Source organism: Lolium rigidum, chromosome 2 (assembly GCF_022539505.1).
Source record: "Lolium rigidum isolate FL_2022 chromosome 2, APGP_CSIRO_Lrig_0.1, whole genome shotgun sequence".
In the NCBI taxonomy this organism is placed as follows: Eukaryota; Viridiplantae; Streptophyta; class Magnoliopsida; order Poales; family Poaceae; genus Lolium; species Lolium rigidum.
This window is the reverse complement of record NC_061509.1, coordinates 218698829-218714115: the sequence shown is the minus strand read 5'-3', so window position 1 is coordinate 218714115 and position 15287 is coordinate 218698829. Positions and strand designations below refer to the sequence as shown.

The 15287-nt window shown below is 42.4% G+C and overlaps 1 long non-coding RNA gene across 2 annotated transcripts; it reads left to right on the top strand.

Moving 5' to 3' along the window:
* The first annotated feature begins 4944 nt into the window (after positions 1 to 4944).
* LOC124692976 lies at positions 4945 to 8554 on the top strand. 2 transcript variants are annotated; one of them, XR_006999808.1, is made up of 4 exons: positions 4945 to 5053; positions 5568 to 6571; positions 6863 to 7260; positions 8338 to 8554. It is a non-coding gene; the product is annotated as an uncharacterized LOC124692976 (long non-coding RNA). The 2 variants fall into 2 exon arrangements; XR_006999807.1 differs by having other exon boundaries at positions 5568 to 7260.
* The last annotated feature ends 6733 nt before the right edge of the window (positions 8555 to 15287 follow it).

Here is a 15287-nt window from a genome sequence, read left to right as displayed (position 1 = left end):
AACCGCAACTTTTTCATGTTCACACTTTTCACAGATTTTGCACGGTTTAAATTTAATTTTGAAAATACGAGCAGCTTCTACATGGTCAGAAAACGAACTTTTAGTTCGATTTTCGAATCACTTATCGAAACTGTGCAAATGATATACCGTTGGAAAGATAATGAAATTGCGCAACTTTTTCATGTTTTACGTTTTTTCAAAATCCTTACAGTTTTTGAACAATTTTGAAAATAGCGAAATACGGACGTACTCAAACAACGAGCGGACAGTAATTTGGACGATTCGTTACAACCGTATGTCGGAATGATGCAAATGATATGGCGTTGGAAAGCTATGGACTAGGCGCAACTTTCTTATTCAAATTGTTTTCTCTAATTCCTTACAGTTTAAGAGAATAACTCGAATTCTTGTCCTTTGTTTTATGTGACGGGGACCGAATGGTTTTCCCCGCGATTTCCATGCAGTATATTCAAACAATAGAAACGATATACGGTTGGAAAGGTGTCAAAATGACGCATCTTTTTTGTATCTACCATTTTTGCCAAATCCGAATGGTTTAAAACTAATTTTACAAGTTTTTAAATTATGTTTCCGGTATATTTTGTGGGATAACGATTTCAATTTGATGGATTAGATCCATTTATTTGTTGTATAATGTTGTTGGTAATGAAATTATACATATACTCTATCATATAAAGCTTTTGGTGACAATGATTTAAGTGGTTGGTGATCAAATCGATGAGATTTGGACAATAGATTTCCGCCCCGTAAAAACAGAGCACTGAACTTCCATCGAAATGAACTTGTACTTATCGGGCAATGCGGTTGTACTTCTCGGTGCGATTTCAGGATAGTGTTCAGTAAAACAGCTATAATTCATGTATTTTCTTTGGACACTTTGTAGTTCCTGCAATTACCTCTTGTACTTCATGTAGTCTATGCTTGTACTTCTCGAAATCGCTGCTTGTACTTCCTCGCGGATGATGTAATCATTTTTTTTTGACATTTAGATTTTTCCGGTTTTCTTATACTTCCTATATTAAGTGCGTGTACTTCTTATGTCGAATGGTTGTACTTCTTGTATTCAAGTATTTGAGCTTCCTCACGGGGTGTGGTATTTTTTTTCTACATTTATATTTTGTCGGTTTTCTTGTAGTTCATATATTAAGTGGTGTACTGCTTATGTCGAATGGTTGTACTTCTCGTAAACAAGTATTTGAACTTCCTTGTGGGTGGTGGTATTATTTTGTTTTTTCTACATTTAGATTTTGTAGGTTTTCTCATACTTCCTGTATTAAGTGGGTGTACTGCTTATGTAGAATAGTTGTACTTACCGTACTGAAGTATTTGAACTTCCTCGCGGGTGGTGGTATTATTTTGTATTTTCGACATGTGGATTTTGTCGGTTTTCTTGTACTTCGTACATTATGTGGTTGTACTGCCTATGTCAAATGGTTGTACTTCTTGGCGTTGTTTCACGAAAGTGTTCAGTAAAAGAACTATAATTTTCACGTATAGTGTCCATTTGAGGTCAACGGCCACACAAAATGCTCAGCACGACCACGCGCATCTGAACTTCCAGCCGACATGTCCTTGTACTTCTTGGCCTTCGTGGTTGTACTTGCCAGAAATGTTTTGATACTAGTGTGTTTTACAAATACTAAACATGTGTGTTTCTGAATGATAATTTTAGATTATACCTACACTCTATTTACGAGATTCTGCGCTTCTTGGATCTTAATATTTGAACTTCACAACGTTGCTATGTGAACTTATGTAGGAGTATATTCTTTGAATACTTTTTAATTCCTGTAATTACCGTTTGTACTTCCTGTAATTCTTTGAATATTTTAACGCGGATGACGAGATTATTTTGTTTTTATACATTTGGATTTCGTCGGTTTAAATATACTTCCTATATTTAAGCGGGTGTACTGCGCATGTTGAATGGTTCTACTTCTTAGGGTCGAGTATTTGAACTTCCCCGTGGATGATGGGATTTTTTACCGCAATCCCAAAAATGGCATATTGAAACTATGCAAATTCTACATCATTGGAAATGTGTCATCAAGGCACAACTTTTTCTTATATAAATTATTTGGCCAACAATCCAACCTCCGAATTGAGTGATTATTGTTTCGTTGGAATGATAAAGTCACGGGCTATCTAAAAATGTGTTATTAAAAAACAAAGTATATGTACTTCAGGCGATATAACCTTGTACTTCGTGGCTTTCGTGGTTTTACTTCCGATAATATTTCGAAACTAGTGTGTTTTACAAAAACTAAACATGTGTATTTTGGAAATGATAATTTTAAATTTACCCTACACTCAACTCCGGAGACTCTGCACTTTCCGGATCCTAATCTTTGAAATTCCTGACAGAGTTACATGAAGTTATATGGGACGGTTTTCTTTTCTCCACTGCCTAAACAGACCATTTGTTCTTCCCGTAGTTATCGCTTGTACTTATTGTAATGACATCTTGTACTTCCCATGAGATAAAATTAGGTTTTTTTTTCACTATTTTAAATGTATTGTAAGATGGACCGTGTACTTTTCAAAACTAATCAATTGCACTTACCAATGTTGACATGTATACTTTGTGAAAATTACTTTTTAGCACTTCAAAATGACTATGTGTACTTAGTGTAGTCACCGCCTATACTTCTCGAGACCACGGATTGAACTTCCAGTGGGAAATCAAACAGATGATTTTATTATTATTTTCTATGTGTACTTCCGCAAAAACCAAAGATTTTCACTCCGACAATTATCAAATCTCCTTATTTAAATCAATCTTAGGAAAAAACTATTATTTCCGTACATTTTTTTTTACCTTTTAGCAACATGGGGAGAATAAAAGAGTTTATGACTCCATTTGGACCATCCTAATTAGTTTATCTTTCACCTTCTTCACCTTTTTGAAACACACTATGTACACATCTTGAAGACCTTTGTCGTTGTTTGGCTCCCCAGCTGTGGTCGGACACCACGACTACGCTTAGCGTGTTGTACCTATTTATTTTGTCCCGTCTCTCTCTTTTCTCTCGATATAGAACGTTTCAGGGCTATTCGATCAATGTGTACTTGCTTGGATCTTAACCGTTGTCTTGTCGAGACTCTAACGGTTGTACTCGGCGATACTAAAATGGTTGTACTGTTGTATTGTTTATCCTATGCTCAAGGAGGCGGGCAAATTTTGACCAAATGTGTGCTACCTGAACTGGACTTTGTCTACTCGGAAATTAATTCTCCTTATTCCACGTGTAATTATTTCAGTTCTATGATTTAATGTCTTTCCTCCGGGTTTTTTCCATGGCCTAAAGTTTTTTACTTCATACTGCAATGCGATTGTACTGCCGGCAAGCATCACCGAACATCTTTTGTGATTGACGGCCAGCGGTGGCGGTCCCAGCCGGGGGGAAGGGCAGGCCTGGCCGGCGGGGTGGGAGGAGACAAATACCAGCGCGTACTGTCAATTGCATGCTCTAGGAAACTGTCGTGGCCACTCGCATACCAGAGGTTGCAAGCTGCCTATAAAATAATTGCCATGCCATACAATTTCAAAATTGAGGTGTACACAAGACTAGCACACCTGAGGTGAGCCAACGCCCAACATGAATCGATGGCCAAGCGGAGGTAATCCGCAAGCTCTCCACCTATATGCGACCAGATTTTGGAGGGGCATGGCTGACAACGCATCTCCTGTACTTCTCCATACTAAATTCTTGTACTTTTCTCTATAGCAATTTCTTGTAATTTTCCAAACCAATCTTCTTACACTAAGCAGTAAACTACGTGCAAAATCTGAACTGTTTTGTTTCTTTTACTGTAATCTAAAGCTCCCCTGCTGCTGAAATTAGAAAAAAAAAAACAGAGAAACTACATAGTAGGGGGCAGCAGCACTTGACGGAGAAGAACAGGAGGCCATAGGTGGACGGGAGAAGAGGCCATAGGCGTGCGATGCGGCGGCGTAGGGCGTCTGAGATGCAGAGACGTACGTTCCAAGGATTGTTGGTGGCGTACGGCGCGACAGCCTCAAGGTCAGGTCGGCGACATGAGAACCTCGACGGCATCGAGCGAACCGATTTCTTTCAGCTGCGGGGAACTTGGCGGTTGGTAGAGGAGCCATGGCCGGCCGCAGGTTCGAAGCTCGAAAGCCGGCGCAGCGGCACCTTTGTCGGTTCCGGCGGGATGGGGAAGTGGGCCGGCGCTCGGGGCCTAGGCCGGCCGCCGGAAGCGCGGCGGTGGCGGGATCGGGCGCGGCGTGGCCCGGCCGCCGGCGCGTGGAGAAGCGAGGGGCACGCCGGCGGAGAGGGAAGGCTGGAGCGCTAGCGAGAGGCTCGCCGGCAGCGGGGAGCGGGGGCTCGCCATCGCGCGTCGCGTGTGAGGTTAGCCGGCCGGTGGTTTCCATCGAGGTGAGAAGGTTGTGAGGGAAAGTGGGTGGCGTTGTTTTTTCTCATCCAACCGGTTTTGGTATTTTCGGTGCGTATCGCGCCCTTATACTGATCCGATGGTGCTTCGAATAATATTCCGAGCGATCGGTTTCGGAATAGTGCAACCTATATATATATATATATATATATATATATATATATATATGAGAAACTACTATTAGATACTCCGGGATGCGAATAAGTAATTCTGCACCCAGGTCGAACGACTGAGCCGGTTTGTAACTTGTTTCGATCCAACCTTCTGGGCTTTTCACGGAACCGAACCATTCATTGTAAAAAAAAAATAACCTGCCAGTTTTTTTTTTCCAATGAGGTCGTGGCCTCGTGGGGCTGGGAGCTGCCCATTACCTCGTACCCTCATTTTTTTCTTCCACATGGTGATTGATGTGGTGGGCGGTTGAAATCGGGCGCGGCAGCTCCGACGGGGTGAGTCTCAGGCGGCCGGCGGCGAGCGAGCGATGGTGTGCTCCGCTCCGTCGTGGTCGCGGTCGGCCGGCAGAATCGGCGCCGCCGTGATGAGATGCGGAGGCTCCGACGAGATCGATCTATTCGCTGCTGTGCTCGGAGCTGCATCTCCGTCGTCCCCGGATCCGGTTTGTCTCGTTCTACCCCTTACGAATAATAACCTCCCATGCTCTGTTGATTTGCCGCCGGATCGTGGTGATCTGTTTACCTCTCATAAATTTCCATGGGTGCTTACTTCGACCCTTGGTAGCCGGATGTTTGTTTCACTCATCTACTTTTCTAGAGACTCCCGATTTTTTGTTCCTTGCCGGATCTCATCGATTCATCAGGCCTTCGTGCAGGGTAGCTGTCAGAGCCGATGTATTTCTTATCAATTGCACGTCTGGTTGCTGCTACTTCATCATGTCTGTTTTTTTACTAGTTGTCCAGGCTGTTGGGGCATGGATCCATCAATTCTTCTTTATTTTGGTAGCTTTTCCTTACCACGTCCATGGCAGCTTGTGTGCTTCGATCTTTTTTTTTTGGGGTGGCTGCCTTAACCCGTGCACGAGGCCTAGCACATCGTTGTATTTTTTGCCTTTCCTTTGTAAACTGAGATGTAATGCCATGGATACTTATTTCCACTTGTTAAATATAATACAGGGAATATTTGCCCAAAATATTGCAGTGGAGAGCAATGAGCGGCTTTGACGGCGCGGCAGCTTGTAGCCTTGGCATCAGGCGGCGCGGCTGATGGTCTCATCATATGGCGGTTTCGCCGCGGAGCAGCAGGATGATTTGGTGGCGACTGGATGGCAACTGCGGATGGTCTCATCAGACAGCGGTGGTGTTGAGGTGGCTGGACCATGGGCAGCACCATCTTGGCACACGGGCTGTAGGTTAAAGAGGTGGCTTAACCTGCCATCACGGTGATCCCCGACCATCAATGCCTTCACTCTACTATCAAGAGTCAACACTCTACGCTGGTACGGAATTCTCGTGAATCTAATTTCCCAACCATCTTCACTACGTATGTGTTCAGTTCATAACATGTATATTCTTCAGTGCAGCTCCCAACTCTTTGCTCACTTCTGATGCACTACAACACGTAATTTTTCTTGTTTTAGTTTTATTAGCAAATACTCATGGAGCTGCAAACTCGATCATAATTTATTTTAGTTACAATGAGGTGGACTCATACTAATCCATGTACCCAGCCTGCTAGTCTTTGCTGCATTTTTTGTTTAGCAGTCGGGTAACCTTGTATAGCATGATTTTGATTGTTGATTCAGGTTATTTGCTTGTTATTTTTGTGTGGCATAAACGAAATGGGAGTTGCAATTGTAGCTAGTTAGATCGGAATGAGCTAACCAGTCACAATATTGCAAGACTTCATGTGATCGTAATAGAATTTGAAAATAAGTAAACTAAAAATGTAGTGAATCTCTATGATGTTTCTACACTGTATTCAGAAAAAAAGATGCATGGAAATTTATATAGTATAGAAGGAAAAAGTACCATTAAAAGAAGTCAGGGGTGCTTCTTATTTATTGTTGCTGATTTATAATGTAGCTACTTCAGTGTTCTTCCTTACTGATTGGCTTTGGCTGGTTCTTTATTATCCCTGGTACTCCTCAATACCATCCTATTTCTACCAATTTGGATGAGTAAGTGCCGGTTTTCTCTCGCGTTGTGTGTAATTTTGGCGTGCAATTGTTCAGTTTTACTCGACGTAATTTTGTTGCTAGAAAGAGTGAAGCTTGAGATAACTATTTCTGCATCATTTCAAAATTGTTAGTTGCAATGGTATCTCCAATTTAGTGACAGTAGACATGTTGGTTCTATAAATGCTATTATGAAATGCATACTGGTTTGGAATTACCGATTCAAACCCTACTTTTTATTTATGATAATCTATCTTCATGAGATTTTTATTTGTGGCTTTCTTTTCATTACAGAGCGATGAGAATTACAGGCTCCTGATAGGGTTTAAAAATCATTATACAAGTGATGGACCCAGGATTCCTCTACCTTTCGCTTCAATGATCCCCAGGGTCCGCCGAAGGATTGTATTCTGATACATGTTCAAGGTCCTACTGCTTCTGGTGCTGCAGTGTCGTCTATTGCTCGTGAGACTGCAGTCTCTTTCTCCTCGCCTCCTCAGCGAGTTCCACCAAGGTCATCAAATGACCCTAAAAAGAGATAGGAGAGTCTGGCGGCATTGGTGGATGATGATCATTTTGTTGGTGTTTCTCAAAGCTATCAGTGATTTCCTCTGACGATCAAGGCTACTAGAGTTGCTGTTCGGAAGATCATAAAGTCTAAATCATCACTTTATGGACCCCGACATTGTGAGGTAATTTGTGATCCATTTTGTCACTATACAGTTTACATTTCTTTTAGGTTCATATATTCTGATGTAGTAGGTTTATTAAGTTCTTATTACATATGAAATGCATCACAGTAGTTAGTTTTATTACCCAAACATTCATGGGTCTGCATACTGGAGTTGGTTTTATTTCAGTTGCAATGTGGACTTGTCCTAATCCTTACCCTGCATGCCATTCTTCGCACATTTTTGGTCCAATCTGCCATCAAACTAGGAGTGATCTTATATAATTTGAATTTTGTTTGTTCATTATGGTTATAGCTTGTTAATTTTCTATAGCATAAACAAGGTGGGAATGTGCTATTTTGGTGAGTAATCATGTGAGAATGTGCTATTCCGTAACATTACTGTCACTGGGTGTTTTTGGAATGCACGAGCATGCATTGTTGTTATAGTTGTGATATACTTTGGGAGAAATATGGGATAAAGGAATATGTTGCTTTCATCTACTAGTTAGTTCTGAAAAGAATTGTTTCTTCTGCCTGTCATGTAGTTTTCCGGAATCATTTTTTGCGCCTGAAAAGTTATAATTTTTTAACACCCTGTAGTTCATTTTGACTTGCGGCCAAGCAGGTGTGCTGTAGCTTATAGAATTCTTTCGGTGCTGGTCTTTTGGAAGTGTGTATATGTAGACATAAAGGAGTACGCTTGTCTGGATACCATTTTTTTTTTCTAATTAGTCTTTGTTGTAAAATTTACTTTCCTTCGTAGTATCTTTCGATTTAAGCTCTACGCATAGGGTGATTGTATATGGTCCTTGCCCAACATTTCTAGATATTACTACTGTCTATATGGTTCTCTTGAACTGAGTCAAATGTTTTAACAAATCTTGTGATCTTGCTTTCTCAGCTATCCAATCAGTTCAATACTAGGAAATTAGTGGGCTGAATATATTAATGTTATTACATGGAACCATCTCTTTGGCCATTGTGGCGACTAGGGAAAAAAATTGTACTCCATGTAAAGAAAAAGCACTAATATGATTTTATGTTCCACTGCTGAAAGGGTTATGTTATTGCCGTAAGCTTATTCCTCTATCTGCAGGTTCTTAGATCGAGTTCCTTGGCAAGTTCACTTCAGCAGTCTAAGCTAGCGCTGTGGTTGGTACCAATTGGTTTTGCTCTTTTTGGTAAAAGTCTCCTCTGTTCATGAAGTATAATGGATCTTTATATGTAAGGTGTGACTTTTCTACAATGAAGAAGATAATTTTTGTTCATGAAGTATAATGGATCTTTATATGTAAGGTGTGACTTTTCTACAATGAAGAAGATAATTTTTGTCACATGAAAAAATTACTATAGTTTCAACTTATTGCTACTATGTGTTTCCTCTTTTCTTGGTGCAACACTGGGAAAGCATATGGCTGATCCCGGTGGCTCCTTCCCGGATAGCTTGTAGCATTGTTGCATGGAAGAAACAGGGTATATTTAACATTGTCTTTGACCTACTGCCTGCTGCCTATCCGCTGAACATCAAATGAAGTGATATTGAAGTCGGCATGGACGACATTACTATGTAGATTATTACGTTGGAGTTTATCATCCCGCATGCTGGACTTGTAATTATATCTGACTTGAATTGTGTATACACTAAGCTTCACATGTAATTTCTGGCTACAGAATTGTTATTTGTATTCTTTTCTTACTAAATGTCTCAGTTCTTAAGTTGCATAATTTTGAATGGACCGCAGGTTTGTGATTTTATGGCTGCCGTGGTGCGAATTTGCAGGCACAATAAGCCTTATCACGCTATTTTCATAAAGGTTTGTAATCTGGCCAGCAAACTTTAACAAGCACTTGAGCGCTGTAACATCAAAACATGCCCTTAGTTCTTAAGTTCTGCTAAAAAAATAAATCACGTTGTTGGGTGCACGAATGACTAGCGACGGATGAGTCCGGATGAGTAGTTCAATGTGTTCCTGTTTTACGTTGGTTTAGATTCTTTTATGCCAGTCGCCTAAAATCTTACATCAGCCAGGTCGTGGTGGGAACGTGGGCTGGAACGTGGGCTGACTCAGGATGGAGCGGAATTTTATTTATGTTCGCCATAAGTTTCTTACGTCCCATGCACCAAGATCCTTACGTTGCCTATAATCGGTGGAGAGCGCAGGTAGTTGGCGCGGCTGTTCGGCGGGGTGCAGAATAATATTCTGCACCCAGGGAGTCAAATAGCGCGTCTCTATATATATATATATATATATATATATATATATATATATATATATATATATATATATATATATATATATATATTGTCCTAACTATATTGTTGTGGAGTGCACGGGCTCATTTCCCCCCCTTTCCCCTCTCTAGCGTCTACAGTGCTTTGTGAGTCGGCCGGTGGCTGCCGGGCCGATCCAGGGCCATCTCCGCCGGAGTAGCCGGCCGGAGTAGGGCTAGGAGAGGCGCCGGAGTAGCTAGGTTTAGATCTAGGTGTAGATTTAGGTTTGCTGCTGCTTTTACCCATGTGGAGAATGGCGTTATGCCAATAGGGGTTCGGCCACGGTGGAGCTGGAGCGGCTCCCGGTGGTCTGTGGCGGCGTGGCTGCTGGCTGCGGTGCTCCGGTGGAAGGAGCCGAAGGCAGGCGGCGGCGGCGGCGCGGCAACGACCTCTTCAATAAAGCTCGCCGGCTATTCACCAGATCTGGGCGATTTTGCCCTGTTTCCCCTCTCTCGGTCATCTTGGTGATGAAGATTGGGAGGGATCGGCGGTGAGTTCGTTGTTGTCGGATCTGCCGATGCCAATCTCGGAGCTGATCTCGTCTTGCGCACATCACGCGGTGACCAAGATCGTCGCCGTGTTCTTCGGCCAAGATGGTGGCCAATCTTCTACTTCCTCCAAGACGGAGGCACTCATGGTCGGCCGCTGGAGCTCGACGCCGACAGGGAGTCAAGTGGTTCGTCCCCGACTCTCTGGAGGTAGCCAGGGGCTGGATCTTGGCGCTGGTCAAGGGCATTCGGGCACTTCGCGCTCGGAACTCGGCGGAGACGCCTGGAGTTCGCCGGCGGTGGTTGGCAGAGGTCTCCCTGGACTCGATTGCTTTTTCTACTCTTTGTTCAGGGTGGTTTTTGTAAAGTGGAAGGTCCCTTCTTCAAATTGTAGGTTTCTCTGGACAAGAGATGTAAAGGGACTTTTCTGTAAGATGTACCTGCCATTTGGTTTTATATAATAGCTCCACCGGGGTCGTCTGACCCCTCCTTTGTGCAAAAAAAAAAAAAAAAAAAAATATTGTTGTGCACGCTATTATGCAGAATGAAGCTCAGAGAATGCAGAATAAGGAATATCCATGATGTTGGGTTCATTGACCCACAAATCGTTAATGGATATGTGTTACAAAATCACCCCGCCGACGTGGAGCAAGACCTGTTGATTTTACTTAGAAAGCAGGAACTCAAAAGTGATATTCTATTTCCTTACCATTTTGGGTGAGTGTTTCTGTCTTGAGCACATTCTCTTTTGTTTACTCCATGCATGGTATGTGGCTAATCGATGAGTACATGACTGTGCATGTATCGTGTCCGCAGGTTCCACTGGATTCTGCTAGTAATTCAATTTCACACCTCCATAGTTCTCGTCATCGAGTCTCTGAATATGGATTCAAAGCTTTGGGTCGACATGAGAAGAATGCTGCAAAAGTAATTATTTTCATTCATTTGTGCTCTATATCGATCGGCCTCTTTCGTTCATTTCCTAATATCATGTAACTAATAACTCTCTTGTTCATTTAATTTTCTTTGCCTCGTAGGGTTTGGAGACGGTTCACAGATGAAACTGTCGGTGAATTCAAAAAAGAGCTAGAATTTAGAAGGTCAATAACTGGGGAAAGACAGCCACCAGGGACCAATCTATGTGGATACTATGTTTGTGAGTTCATCCGGAGATACACCACTGAGCGGACGCCGTCGGATAACAACGTCAAGAGGAATAACTTGCGGAAGACGCTTAGTCCAGAAGCTCGCTTCCGACCAATTCAGGAGGAACTAGCAGGATGGTTCATGAGGGAAGTCCTCCATCCTAAAGGAGAACACTATTACGAGGACGTAGTACTTCTGATGCAGTAAATTATGTATGGAAACTTGTTCAAAATTGTATATGGTCATCCGATATTGAATATATATTGTATATTCCTCTTGAATATTTTTGGTTCTAATTTCAAATTTGTTTGAAATTGTACATTCATATGTATGTATGTAGTACCGTAGAATATGTGAAACTCCTTCAATATTAAAATAAAACACAAAAGAAATAAAACAATACAAATTTAAAAGAAACCAGATTTAGGGGGGGGGGGGGCTAAAACCCTAAACCTGCGGCGACCTTTAGTCGCGGTTGGCCAGAAAAACCGCGACTAAAGGTCCTCCGCCCCGACGGTCGCCTGGAGCCCACGTGGACGGGCCTTTAGTCGCGGTTCGTAAGCAACCGCGACTAAAGGGAGGTGGCTTTAGTCGCGCTTATTTAATCCCGGTTGCGCAACTGCGACTAATAGCAGTTGCCAACCGGGACTAATGCCCATTTTTCTACCAGTGAGATCACGTATGGTTACCCAGATAAAACCCAAGAAGCCAAATGCAAAGAAAAACCAAGAACAACAAGAAATGGCGCAGCAGAGCACGCAAGGTCCTTCTAGTCATATGTTAAATATTATTGAATATACTACACTAGACACAATACTACAACACATTGTATATAAAAGTATGCCAATTTAGATGTGTATACAAGTACAACGGGGGATAGTGGGGAACAGGGATGGAGATGACCAAGGGGTCGATGTGATCGGCTACCCGGCCGAGGGTTTAGGTGCTCAATGCTCGAAGTGACCGAGTGCCACAATGGTGCCTACTCCACGAAACGTGTGTTCACAGAGAGGAGTCATATCGAACATGTGCAACACAGGTAGAATAATGTAACACTTCTAGAATGATTGATTTTGCATGAATCATTACAGCCAACTCGCTGAACGTCATGCCAACATGATCTTACTTTCACATCTTTGCGGCACATGTTTTCGGTAGTTGCAACGTACGGGTACTTTTCCTAGTCTTGTCTAAAACATTTAATATTGAGGACGTGGGCATAGCCCAGTGGTTGGGGTCGTAGTGGCGCACCCCAACGACCAGAGTTCAAATCCTGTCAGGAACGAATTTTTGGAATTCTCACGCCGAGGTTCCGCTAATGCCTTTAGGCAAAGCTAGCAACGAGTCATTTGCTTTTCCTCTCAATGAAAAATGAAACAAGAAAAGTTTTTACCGCAAGTGAATACCTGAATCCTCAGCGGCTGAGCCTACAAATTAATTATGTTCAACCAAACTTAAAAGGTTAGGCTTAATGTCATAGTTCTCTACCGTGACAGCAGACTGAGTAATATGTGCACGGATAAAATCATCATTGGGGATAGCATATTCCCCGAGCTTCTTTTGTGCCTTGGTTCCTATCCTTTTGGTAAATTTGATTATGACAAGTAAAAAACAAGTAACTATTTTTTTAGGGTTTTCAAATATATAACAAAAGGTAAACTAATGACAATAAATAAAAATAAAAAATAAAACTAACTAACAAGGTCTCTAGTAACCTTACCGGAACAACGAAATAGTTTCCCTTGCAATGGCGCCAGAAAAAGGGTTGATACCTTTAATCCGGATTATGGATTGTAGTATTGTAAGCTTTTTCCCTAGAAGACTTAGGTTTAATCGAACCTTGGGAAGACTGTTAAAGTGGTTTAAAGGAAATGTCTACAAGACTTGACAGTTGATTTTATTTTATGTTTCCTGGACCTTTCTAGTTTACTTTGTTTGATGTTGTGTTCAATGGATTGAAATAGGCCAGGGTCAAGGATTCTCCTGCAGCTATGCATACATGTAGAAATCAAGTTTAAATGTGTAGTAAATAAAATAGTGATAAGAGATTTATGAGCAACACATCCGTAAATACTATTGCCCCTAAAATCAGAGGTGACAAGAGTCTCTTGGTACAACCATTGTCCCCACAACCGTGAGTAACGACAATTATTAAGTAAATGAATACAGACCAAAGTATTAAGCTACATGATTGTTCCATTGATCCCGAGCGAATTACTAAACGTGTATCGTTACTTTTCCGTTTCTGTCACTGAGGTTTCATGATAGCACTCCATTCCTCCCTCATCCCACCTCTTCCCTTGATCAATCTGATAAATATGGGTACATGCAGATCATCAAATCGAGGCAAAGAGACAAGGATACAAGATTGCAAAGGTCCTATTCAATTTGTACACAAAATCATGAGATTAGATGCATATAAATGCTGCAAGGATTCACCCCAACCTGCACCCCGTGAGAACTACTCACATATGATACCAAGATCAAAGACATAAATCATTGTTGCAAATACTTCGATGGAAACCACAATATTCTTACAATGGTCACCAATTCTCAAGGATATCACTATTACAATGGTGATGGATATGGCTATGGAGGAGATTGGAGATGAAATGGATGAACAATTGTGGTGGATCTCCTTCGATGTGGTGTAGATGGATCTGGTGGATGATGGCTCTGTTTGGCGATGAATGGCTCTCTTTTTCATATAGCTCATGATGTGGGCATTACCCTTTGGGTACCCGACATTGCTATACCCGGTACATATTAGGAATATGGACCAACGCAAGGACTCGACAAGCTGGACCACAAGGAATATCAATTTGGACTACAACAAACAAGACTCCAATACAAATTATACTAGGACTCTTGTAAACTCTAGCCTGGTTGATATATAAAGCCAGGCAGGGGCACCCTTTAGATCATAGATTCAGAAAAAAGAAAAACATAGACGCGATACGCTTAGACATCCCAACCCGTAGATTAGAACTAGACTAGATACAACAAATCCGCCTATGGCGCCCCCTGTACACATATATTCATATGGTGGATTGCTAGCAGGACGTAGCGATCCTCCACCGCGGGGACGTGAACCTAGGTACGTTGTGCCTTCTCTCGCTCTCGGAATCTTCATCGTCGCCTTCCGTCAACCCTAAGCCCCTCATGGTGGGCATTGCCGAGGAATCGCCTCATCAATTGGCGCCGTTTGTGGGAATTGCGACAGCTGGATTTTGTCATCCGGATGGGATCCGACGAATTCATCTTCAACTTGACGACAGATCATCTACTTCTTCAACAACACGTATATCTAAGCAAGGCAGCAGCCGAGTCAGTGAATTTGGCAGAGCGCGCGTCGAGCTCTTCTACACAAGTCTGCAAGCCAAAGATCCATCATTAGAGAATTCAATCAATATGCGGCCAGCGGCACGATGCGTCGCTGCACCTGCATGGAAGAAAGAAAATGAACAAAAGTACTAGAGGAGGCATCACGTCAGAAACCAGAAAAGAGAAAGAAAATAGGAGAAGAGATGTCGTACCCGCGTTTGTGAGAAACCAAGAGGAAGTAACCCACGTGGAGATCAAATCCCAAGGGAAATCATCCAGTAGAGAAGCGGAGGCCAACTTTAGTTTGTTCGACTCTGCCACTAGGAAGATCAGCCAGAAGACACCCGTCGGCCCAAATTCATCGTCCGACACAAACATATCAGGTGCTATATTTCCAATAAAATTTATTTCACCAAATATTTTTTTGGCTCGTGCTATTATTTGTGTGCGAATTTGTGTACTTTAATATAACTGCAGATTGAAACAAAGCTTCGACGACCGCACTTGCCATCGCGCACTCGTCGCACTCTGGGCTCGCCTGTCGCGGACACGACATCGCGGACTCAATATACTCGGGTGCTCACCAGTCGCGGATCCGCCATATCGACTGCGTCCCCTTCATCGGTCACGTTGGCCAGGCACCGCGCGGCTACATCAACTATTTCTGGCCGCGCAACTATTTCGATTGCGCCCGCCACATCAACTATTTCTGGCCGCGTGACTATTTCAGCTGCGCCCGCTGATACGTCTCCAACGTATCTATAATTTCTGATGTTCCATGCTAGTTTTATGACAATACCTACATGTTTTGCTCAC